Below are 12,281 nucleotides of genomic sequence, written 5' to 3'. Positions count from 1 at the left end.
TTTGATTTCTTTCATTTGATTTCTCATTTTTTCCAACCTTGGGTTCAGTTTGTCCCAAACACTGAGAAGGTTATTTAAAAAAAAGTTTGCATGAGCATTCATATACATTTTTGTATCTTTTTCTCCTAATATGTGCAGTTCTCTACTGATACACATTTTTTGCAAGCAATTTTGCTAATAGAATGCATTTTAACCTTATTTTCACTAATACATGCATTATTTTATGCACCTTCCCCTAATATGCCTATTTTATATAGATTTTTTTGCCTTGGGAACTACACTGCAAAATTTCAAAGGATAAGTTGACTTTCAGTTCACACATTGGTTCGAAAGGGTAAAATTAGGTACGTTAAAATGTGAATTAATTTCTCCCCCATCAGGATGGGTAGCAGGATCATCAAAAAAATCATGTACATCCTCACAATTAATGTCTTAGGTCAAGACTTCTTTTTTTAAATGGAGAAATTGCACATATCAAGAGATGAGGAAAAAGATGTGAATTCACCATACAGGCTTGAGTTTTGGCTTGTCTGCCAGGAATGGAATCCTAAAATTTTATCTATACACCACCCTGAGATTCCAGTGATAATAGGGCATGGTAAAAATGTTTTAATAAATAAATAAATAAAACTTAAGATGGCAACCAGGAAGACCCCCGATAGTTTGTGCTATCCAAAAATAGTTCACAGACACTGTGTTCAAAACAGTGCTACCAGTAGATCATAAACATTGGAATGGGATGTAGGGGGTTACCCAAAAGCTTGTTTCTAAAAAGGGCAATACAATAAAAAGAAATTATTTGTCTCTAGGTGTCAGTTATGGAAGACAATCCAAAAAAATGTTGTTCATATAAGGAGAAGCACATCCCGAAGGGCATGGAAAACAAGGAATACATGGTGCACAAAATTGATCCAAAATTATTTTTACACTCTCAGTTGAACTCTTATTTCAGGACTATAACCTTATCATATAAGCCACTAATTATCATTTATTTATTGCCAATCATTTACAAGGCATTAAAAAGTAAACTACGAAGCACTTTGTACAAGTGAAAGGAAACAGTCGCTTTCAACTCATGCAGAACCATTATATTAGATCGGGCTGCAGGGCTACAATGACTGAGTATGCTGACTGTATATAGCACAAGAAAAGTTAGAACATTCTTTTTAAAAAGAGAAGACTGTTATTCTTTAAGCTGCCAAACAAAGATTGCCCTAGGCAACCAAATGGCTGGGTATCTGCACATTTACTTCAAAACACATTATTGGACGTAAAGTTGACAGGTACCCATACACTATCCTCCTCTCAGACACTGATTTTGATCAACATCTGTGGTGCTTTAAATACAAGAATGGAGCATCTGTATCAGGTTGTATATGGAAAAGGTCTGTAAACTGCTAAATTGGCTAAGTTAGTAAATCAATTCTTAAGCGGGCTTGCCAAGGAGATTTAACACTGATTTATGCACCCTAGGGAGTACATAAAAGACTAGTCTCCTGGGATGATTCTTATATAAAAGAATTTACTAGGCACATCAATCCATCTGCTATATTCCCCCATCTTGGACTATAGAATTGGATCAGTTGCAAGATGTGTCTCTCTCTCTCTCTCTCACACACACACACACACACACACACACTATATATATATATATATATATATATATATATATATATATATATATGAACAAGTTTTGGATAGCTAATTTTGGGAGGGAAGAAAGGCAGCAAGTAATGTTCAGTTTTATTTCAGGCTTTCCAGGTCTGTCCACCTCCCATCACTGGAATGCTAAACAGAACCATGATGTTTCTATTCAAATGCTGGAACAAAATTCTCACCCATCCCAACTTCGCATGTGGAAGGTCCCAGGTTCAAACCCTCTTCCTGAGACCCTGGAGAAGTACCACCAGTCATAGCAATAGTGCTGTTCTAAATGGACAAATAGTCTGACATGGTATATAAGTGCTTCCTGGGTTACCATGTCTAACCTTGCAGACTGCTAGTTTACAACCCTATGCTATCAACCTTAAATAAAAACTTGACTCTTGCTGTTGGGTAAATTTGATCACATTTGATTGGACATAGTTAAAATTCTCTCCCACTATTCAGCTTTTTCTCTTCCTTCATTCTTTGTTTTTCAGAGCAAATAATAAAGTGCTTTTACAGCAGAACTACAAATGGAAGTTAACCTTTTTTCAAGGGCATACTTCAATAAGACTTCACAACATGCAAAGATTTTCTAGGTAGGTATTGAATTTGTTTACACAACCCATTGGATAAACATATATGTATATTTAAGAAATGATGAGGCTCTTATAAAGAAATCTGGAATGTGTATTAGAAAAATAGTCCAGATGGTTCAAAATGTCCTTGATGCAACAAAGCATTTTCAAATTGCTGCCAAACTGCATGATATATATTTCACTAAAAACTATTTTAAATGACTATTTGTTGTGATAGTTTCTTCTGATGAATGTGCTACAATGGCTTTTATCCAGGAAGGCTACGTGAATGGAATCTGCACAGACCTAAATAAATAAAAAATAAATAATATAAAATTATCTTGTTGCTATAGAGTGCTTATTCACACATAATACTCCATTATGTTTCTGCATTCACACATCACTATAAGTCAGGACAATATGCAGGAGAATTTGCTCTTGCTTTGCTCCTCCCTTTGTATGGGGGTAAAACTAACCAGGAGGAGAAAGCTTGTTGTGATTCCTGAAGCTGAGATCCTGGCTTGTTGCTGGTTTACAATCCTGGCTTGCTTAATCCTAGGCATGTGCTCCGCTCCGATTAGAAGCATAGAAGCAGTAGCTAATTGGCCTGCTCCGCCTTGCCCAGAGGCGGAGTAGAAGTGGACCGCAGACCCCTAGAAGCAAGGCGAAGAGAAGCGCCCATTTTCAGAGCGCTTCTCTTTCCGCGGAGCGCTCTGATCGCCATCTTGAAAACGTTTCGCCCATAGGATTGCATTGCGGAAAATAATCGTGGATAACTGGGTTGTTTTTGAAGCTATCGTTCTGAAAATTCTTGTGCTCAGAGAGTCGTGGATGGGGGTCATTTTGAGACTACTCTCACCTCTCTGCGTGGTGCGGGTCGCGTGCTATATTTTTTTAAAAAATCGGGTACAATACAATACAAACGGTAGGGTAAACCGGCGGCGGCGGCGGGGTTTATTTGAAGCGATGACAGGCACATTGAACTCCCAATCCTGATGAGAATTGATCACCTCATGAAGCATCATCCTCCAATCCTAGCGTTTGAGGCGGGGATTAAGCCAGAGTCACCCTCACAGTCAGAGAGCTCTCAGCCTCTTGTGGGTTTAGCGTTCGTTGGGAGAGGGTCTACTTAGTGAGCTGCTGCTGTGTACTTTGGAGATAGATTAGGATTTTAGCTTGGCGTGTGTGTTTGTTTGCTTCTTTCTGACTTTTAGCTTAGTTTGCTCTGTGTTTTTCCCTTACTTTGATTTAATATAAACTTTATTTTTAAATTTTGGAGTGTGTGTTTGTTTGGTTGGTTGGTTGTCCCCCCCTCCCCTCTCTTAAAGCCTGATTGTGTTTGATCTTCCTTCTGCTTTTGTAAAAGCTTTTTTTTGAAAGCATACACACACTTCTTGTCCCATTTCCCTACATTTATTAGTAATATTCTTAAACATATTATTATACTCTTATACATATTCTTAGTAGTATATTAGTATATTCTTATACATATTATTAGTAGTATTAATATTTTATTCTTCTTATACATATTAGTAGTAGTGTTTGGTTGGTTCGTTTCCCCCCCTCCCCTCTCTTAAAGCCTGATTGTGTTTCCTTCTATCTATATACAAAAAAATACCAAAAAAATATTATTCTCTTTTTCTTCTCTGTGTAACTTGGACTGTGAGTGTGCTGTGTGTGCACTGCTTTTGTGAAGTGCAACAGCCACAGATTGAGCATTTTGGGGAAAGCATACACACACTTCTTGTCCCATTTCCCTACATTTATTAGTAATATTTTTAAACATATTATTATATTCTTATACATATTCTTAGTAGTATATTAGTATATTCTTATACATATTATTAGTAGTATTAATATTCTATTAGTCATCATGAGAAGAGGGAGCAGGCGTGCTGAAAGCAGTAAGACTCAGGCTGGCACCAGCAGTAAGCAGCAGGCTGCCTCTCCTGCTGTGAAAATCAAACGGGCAACTCCTTGGCTGGCTGCTCCACAACAGAAGCAGGACAAGCAGCAGGCAGAGCCACTCTCTTCTGCAACTTGTGCCCGGCATTCTCTTTTTGAGGGTGGGAATGGGAAAAGTGCCCCTTTACAAGAGGCAGGTGGCATTAGAGGAGGAGGAGGAGGAGTATCCCCAACTCCTTCATTATACTTTGAGCCCACGAGCCTGCTGATGGACCTAGACGAGGTCCTCAGCACAGTGGAGGGGGAGGAGGAGGAGGCGGTGGTCCTCCAGGATGTGGGGGCTGAGGAGGAGGAGCAGCAGGCCGAGGCTCTCTCCCCAGTCTCATCCCACCCCTCTTCCGCTGCCACCCCTGTTTCTGTGGCAACACCAGAGAGCTCAGGCGGGCAATTGGTGGTGTCACCACGGAAGCGAAAGACAAGTATAGTGTGGGACCACTTTGAGTTGGGAGCGGATCCCCGCTTTGCTGTCTGTCGCCACTGCAAACTCACCCTAAGCAGGGGTTCATCTACAGGGCATTATGGAACCAGCAGCATGAAGATGCATCTTCAGAGGCAGCACCAGGCGATCTTGCTGGGGAAAGAGGCGGGCAAGGTGACTGGTTCCAGGGGAAAGCCGAAGGCTGCTGCTACTGGTGCTGCTGGCACTGCCACTCTAAGCTCTCCATCTGCCATCCCCACAAGGGTTAGGCAGGCAACCCTGCAGGACATGGGGTGGGGGAAGTATGGACTCACAATATGGCGTTTTCCAATGCCCACCCAGGGTGCTACTGTGGTGGGGCATCTGCCGGGACTGACTCCTCCCCAATACTAGATCTATGACATGTCACTCTGCCTGCCCCTCTGCTAGCCTGTCCTCCTCGGTGACCGACTCGCTGGGATGGTTTGCGTTTGCAATGCGTGACTAACTGCAGTGCTGGCTTAGAAACCAGCCATCCTTGCCTCACTTCCTTGTGCCCCCAGAAATGCCCGCAGCCTGCCTGCCTGCTCTGCCTGCCTCTCTGCCCACCTGGTGCCTGGGAGATGGGCTTTGCGGTTCGTGCCCAGCACCCTCCGGCACGCTTGCTCCCAGTCGTCCTCCTCTGTGCCCCTCAAGGCGTAACTGCTGGCTTAGAAAGAAACAACCAGCCATCTTTGCCTCATTTGCTCCTTGCGCCCACTTACGGGTTGGTTTGCTATGCGTTAGTGCTCAAGCCATCCTTGCGGCACTACAATGCCTGCCTGCCTGCCTGCCTGCCTGCCTTCCCTCCCTTCTCCCCTTCCCGCCTCGCAGGGATGGTGTATGTGTCTTGCTTTGTCTCAGGGGAGAAGTCCTTCCTGTGCTCACTTAGACTTTATCAAGTTCAAAAATCCATTTTTCAAGTGTGCAAGAAGATTTAGGGTTATCTCATGGCATGTTGGGATTTCCTTTCAACTGGCCCCATTGAGCTGTCTGCATTGCAACTTTAAAATCCCTGACATACTGGAGTGTCCGATTTTCAAAACTTCCCCTAACATCAGGGGATGATGGGATTGGCTTGAAACTTGGCATCCATGGGGACACATGGGTAAGCTGTCATGGGACCATAGGATAAGTTTCTGATGTGCAAATTGACGTAGTTGTAGAATGGGACAATTTGGGGTGAGTTAAGCCGTGCCAAAAATCAGGGGATGATGGGACTGCCTTGAATCTGGGCGTCCATGTGGACACATGTATAAGCTGTCATGGTGGTGAGTTTGAGGTTTCTAACGTGCAAATTGACGGAGCTATCCCAAGGGGTCTGAATGGGGTGCCCGATTTTCAAAAATTCCCAAAAAATCAGGGAATGATGGGATTGCCTTGAAACTTGGCATCCATGTGGACACATGGATAAGCTATCATGGTGCTGAGTTTGAGGTTTCTAACATGCAAATTGACGTAGTTGTAGAATGGGACAATTTGGGGTGAGTTAAGCCGCGCCAAAAATCAGGGGATGATGGGACTGCCTTGAGTCTGGGCATCCATGTGGACACATGGATAAGCTGTCATGGTGGTGAGTTTGAGTTTTCTAACGTGCAAATTGACGGAGCTATCCCAAGGGGTCTGAATGGGGTGCCTGATTTTCAAAAATTCCCCAAAAATCAGGGGATGATGGGATTGCCTTGAAACTTGGCGTCCATGTGGACACTTAGATAATCTAACATGGTGCCGAGTTTGAGGTTTCTAACATGCAAATTGACGGAGCTATCGAAAGGGGTGTGAATTAGGGTTATGGGTGGTGCGTTAGAGGTTAGAGCCGTGCCAAAAATCAGGGGATGATGGGACTGCCTTGAGTCTGGGCGTCCATGTGGACACATGGATAAGCTGTCATGGTGGTGAGTTTGAGGTTTCTAACGTGCAAATTGACGGAGCTATCCCAAGGGGGCTGAATGGGGTGGCCAATTTTAAAAAATTCCCCAAAAATCAGGGGATGATGGGATTGCCTTGAAATTTGGCATCCATGTGTATACGTCCATGAGGTGTCATGGTGCCAAACGTGAGGTTTCTAACTTGAACAGAAAAAAAGTTGTATACTTTTTTAGCTTTCAATGCAACCCTATGGGGGGAAAAAACGGAGCTCCGATCCGGATCCGGAGCTCTGAGCGGAGCGGAGCGGAAATGGGCGGAGCGGGGGCGTGGCAAAGGGGCCCAATCCGAAAATCGTGGATCTGGAAGTGAAGAGGAGCGGGGGGGGGCCGTGCACACCCCTAGTGACAACCATTTAATATTTGAAGAGTGCTATCATGTCTCCCCTCAATCTTCTCTTCTCCAGGCTAAACACGCCCAGTTCTTTCAGTCTCTCTTCATAGGACTTTGTTTCCAGGCCCCTGATCATCCTGGTTGCCCTTTTCTGAACACACTCCAGCTTGTCTGGATCCTTCAATATTTATCACTTTATTACGGTCCAAGACCAGCACAACATTAATCCAGCAACAGCAACCATACAAAATAGTACAGATCTTTAGTTCCCATCTTCCAGAGATTTAACAGTGCTCCGAGGTTAATAGGTTATGATGTGTCCTCATAGCCAAGTGGCAGAATTTAGCAACCTTAACTGAGGGGTTTCTATCGGCAAGGAGGAACTTGGTATAAAATTCTTCAGTGTTACCTCCTGTAGTAGAGGATGGATTAAGCCTGACCAGGCCTCTGAGTAGAACGAGCAGTGTAAAAGCACATGAGAGGATGTCTCTATCTCACCTAAATCACATGGGCATAACCTTCGGGGGACTGGAATTCCTTGATATCTGCCTTCTGTGAACTTGGAAGGGAGAGCATTATTGCGAGCCCTAGTAAACACCCACCTGTATTTATAATATGTAAGGGAGCTCAGATAGGCTGTGGGGCCACCTCCCTGTATATCTTGAGAAGAATGGTAAATATTTAGGATTTGACTTAGATCATTCTGCAGTTCAACATCCCATATATGCTGCTTAACAAGGTTTTTGGATTTTTCTAAATCTATGGCTAGTAGATGTTCAGTAGAGAGCCCATATGTGCGTAATTTCTCTTGGATAATGTTCCACCATTTCATCTGATAATTGTCTTGTAAAATTAGGGGAAGCAGCCCCGCTGGGGTCAGCTTAAGTCTAAGCCAGGTAAATATAGTAATTTGCCACACATTAGCTTCAATTCTAATTAATCCACTCTCCATTCATAATGTCGCATTGGAGACACTTCTTAGTGTCAGAAATAATGACCTTAAGAAGCCTGATTGTATTTTTTCATATATGGCTAAGTTGGAAAATGGTGTGTCTGGGTCCATCTTGAAGTGTGGTGCCCAGAACTGGACACAATACTCTAGATGAGGCCTAACCAGGGCTGAATAGAAAGGAACCATTACATCACACAATTTGGAAGCTATACTTCTATTAATGCAGCCCAAAATAGCATTTGCCCGTCTTGCAGCCATATCACACTGTTGGCTCATATTCAGCTTGTGATCTATAACAATTCCAAGATCCTTCTCGTTTGTAGTATTGCTGAGCCAAGTATCCCCCATCTTGTAACTGTGCATTTGGTTTCTATTTCCTAGATGTAGAACTTGGCATTTATCCCTATTAAATTTCATTCTGTTGTTTTCAGCCCAGCACTCCAGCGTATCAAGATCACTTTGAAGTTTATTTCTGTCTCCCAGGGTTAGCTATCCCACCCAATTTTGTGTCATCTGCAAATTTGATAAGCATTCCCTGCACCTCGTCGTCCAAATAATAACAATGTTGAAGAGCACTGGGCCCAGGATTGAGCCCTGTGGTGCCCCACTCGTTACCTCCCCCCAGTTTGAGAAGGTACCATTGATAAGCACTCTTTGAGTCCGATTCTGTAGCCAACTGTGAATCCACCTAATAGTTGTCCCATCTAGCCCACTTTTAGCTAGTTTGTTAATCAGAATATCATGGGGCACTTTGTCAAAAGCTTTGCTGAAGTCAAGATATATTTCGTCCACAGCATTCCCACCGTCCACAAGGGAGGTTACCCGATCAAAAAATGAGATCAAATTAGTCTGATTGGATTTGTTCCTGACAAATCCATGCTGTCTTCTAATAATCACTGCGTTGTTTTCAAGGTGTTTACAGAATGACTTCTTTATAATTTGCTCCAAAAATTTCCCAGGGATGCATGTCAGACTGACCAGTCTGTGGTTCCTCCTTTTTGCCCTTTTTGAAGATAGGGACAACATTGGCCGTCCTCCAGTTGTCCGGCACCTCACTCATCTTCCATGATTTTGCAAAGATAATCGACAGCGGTTCTGAGAGCTTTTCCGCTGGCTCCTTCATTACTCTAGGATGCAGTTCACCGGGCCCTGGAGATTTGAACTCATTCAAAGAAAGTAGGTGTTCCTTGACCATTTGTTTATCAATTTCAAACTGCAATCCTGCCCCCTCAACTTGTGCTTCACTTTTTCCAGGGTGGTCATAAACCTGCTTTTGGGAGAAAACTGAGCCAAAGTAGGAATTGAGCACTTCAGCCTTTTCTTTGTCATCAGTTATCAATTTGCCATCCTCATTAAGCAATGGAACCACCATTTCTTTCCCTGTGAGGTACAGGTTCCTCTCTATTCGGCCCTGGTTAGGCCTCATCTAGAGTATTGTGTCCAGTTCTGGGCTCCACAATTCAAGAAGGATGCAGACAAGCTGGAGTGTGTTGAGAGGAGGGCAACCAGGATGATCAGGGGTCTGGAAACAAAGCCCTATGAAGAGAGACTGAAAGAACTGGGCATGTTTAGCCTGGAGAAGAGAAGATTGAGGGGAGACATGATAGCACACGGAATAACAGGCTGAAGTTAAAGGAAGCCAGATTCCAGCTGGACATCAGGAAAAACTTCCTGACTGTTAGAGCAGTACGACAATGGAATCAGTTACCTAGGGAGGTTCTGGGCTCTCCCACACTAGAGGCCTTCAAGAGGCAGCTGGACAACCATCTGTCAGGGATACTTTAGGGTGGATTCCTGCATTGAACAGGGGGTTGGACTTGATGGCCTTGTGGGTCCCTTCCAACTCTGCTATTCTATGATTCTATGATTCTATGATTCTTTTACTACTCACATATCTGAAGAAGGCCTTTTTATTGCTTTTAGCACCCCTGGGTAATCTCAACTCATTCTCAGCTTTACCCTTCCTGATGCTATTTCGGCACTTCTGTGCCTCCTGTCTGTAACCTTCTTTCCACTTCCTATATGTATCCTTTTTTGTTTCCAAGCTTTTTTGTTTTCAGCTTTCCTTCTTCACCTCCTTCGCCATTTCTTTGCTCACCTCCATGTTTATTTGTTTCCGTTTAGTAATCGAGGTCTGAGAAGAAGCTCTGCACACTAAAAAGAAAAGAAATCCAAAAGGATTTTCAATTAAACTATTTTGTCTAAAATAATACCATTGCAAGCCATTCATCCTCCCTATTATGGCCACAGCAGAGCCATGTGGATATATCGTACATTTGACTGTTCCTGAATAGCTTGGTGCTCAAGTGTGTCTTGGAAGCTTTGTGTGATAACCCCATTTTGAATTTGCTGGGAGAACAAGTTAACCTATGTGCCTTCTGATATTCCTCTGATCTACCTACTGTGCCCTTCACAAGGTCCACACTATGTACATGAGATCCCTGATGTATAGCCATCCATATACTTCTGTTCTATTTCCATAGTGCCTTCCTCACTCCTTTTGGCAAATATTAATTCCCCTGTCCATATCTCTGTTAGAACTATTCAAACAAATATACTGTTCCATATGATGGGGGGGGCTGTTGGCATATGAAATAATTGTTCTCTTCTGTAAGTTATTTCTGAACATAGAAAGCTTGCAAAAATTATTCAGAATTCTCAGCTCATTTCCCCCAATTAAAGAAGCTGTTCCCACTCCATTTGTTGAAGCACGGTATGCACCACACCTCTGGGAAAGATCCCTCATTACTGCCTTTGTAATGACGTATGTACATGTGCATGTGTGAGCAAGGATATGCAGTAACCATCTTTACATTCAGTTAGACTCTTTCACACCCTCACTGCATGCATTTAATGAACTCATGGAGAAGAAGATGAGATTTTGCCTGTTGGTTTCATCCCTGCCCCTGTTTTCCCCAACCTCTAACCACTTTAATGGAAGTGTGAAATGAGCTGTGGGTGCAATTAAGAACCCTGATCATACATGGAACCCCCTGCACACATCCAGCTGCACATGTGCAGAGGCTTCTTCCATGGAATTATTCAGTGGAAGCTGGTGGCTCTGATTTTGGTGGGGCTGTAAATCCATTCTGGGTTTCATTGAGAAACAGCTAAAACTCTAAGGGAGCTATCCAAGGGACTGAGCCCCATCCCCAAATTAGCCCTTCCAAAATTAGCCCTACCAATTCCAGCCTCCACTGGAATTATTTATGTACTTATTACAATTATTTATATACCACTCTTCAGGATACAAATCATACAAGTAACATAAAAATTAGAAAATCACAAGAAACAATATTAACTATCTCTTCTCTCTGGGCAGTTGGTAGAAGATGACCCTGGATACAGAGAATCCATCTGAAAAAGGAGCAGGTGTCTTCTGCCATCATCGTTGTAGTCGTCATCATCATCATCATCATCATCATCATCATCATCATCATCATGACAGAAAACACCTGCTTTCTCTCTCCCCTGGAATCCATCCCATGGGGTGGTGGGTGGTAGGTCCAGATGGAAGTTCTGCACCTGCCCCTCTCCCTCTCTCAACACAAATGAGTTTGTGGAGGTCAGGGCAAGAGGTTTCAATCCCATTCCCCAGTGCTCACATTCAAAATGTGCACAGTGGGAAGGTGTAACAGGGGCTAGGCATTTCCTCTATAATGTTTACTCCCCTTTATTTTGCACACAGTTTTGTATGGAACTTTGGAGCTGAGAACTTCAATGCTAATTCAGAAAAGTGCCCAGTCCAAAGGATAGCTGTTTTCCAATCTGTTTATTGGTCTGGCAAGTACAAATGAGATAGGCTCACTTAAAAATGCAGACCAAACAAAATCCTCCACTGCCATGATGAGGTCCTGCACTTCAAAATTCACCAATGCACCATTGGTGGTTCGGTTTACATGAAAGTGTATGTAGGCATTAGTAAAACACCATAGCCAAAAGTACTTTGTACATCATATATCAAGTTTTGTGGTGGTGGGGTTTTTGTGCACTGTTTTATCAATGTTTGTGCATGCATTGCAAATGTAGATATTCTGACCATTGCCTATGCTGTTTGTGGCTTATGGGAGTTGTGGTCCAGATCATCTGTCCCTGTCCCTGATGCCGAGAAAAGGGAAAGGTAAAGGAATGCTGAGCCATCTATGCAGAACCTGGAAATATAAAAGCATGGGAAATATGCCAGTTTCACTTTGGAAGCAGGGCCAGGTAATTCAAAATTGGGCAAGAAATTTGTATAAGAAATACAGTTAGATGTGGGCCTTGTGATATAATTTATTTAGCTTTGTTGCTAATACAATCCTGCTGTCCAGTATTTATTTTGCTACAAGTTGCTCTCATGTTTACTGAAAACACATGGCACAAAATAAGATCTGGCATGGCCTCATATTCACCTAATTCAGAACTAATTTTGGCTTTCTGCAAGTACAGCAGATGTGTTGCGGATCCC

Source organism: Elgaria multicarinata, chromosome 5 (assembly GCF_023053635.1).
Source record: "Elgaria multicarinata webbii isolate HBS135686 ecotype San Diego chromosome 5, rElgMul1.1.pri, whole genome shotgun sequence".
NCBI lineage: Eukaryota > Metazoa > Chordata > Lepidosauria > Squamata > Anguidae > Elgaria > Elgaria multicarinata.
Note: the sequence above shows the minus strand (reverse complement) of the source record.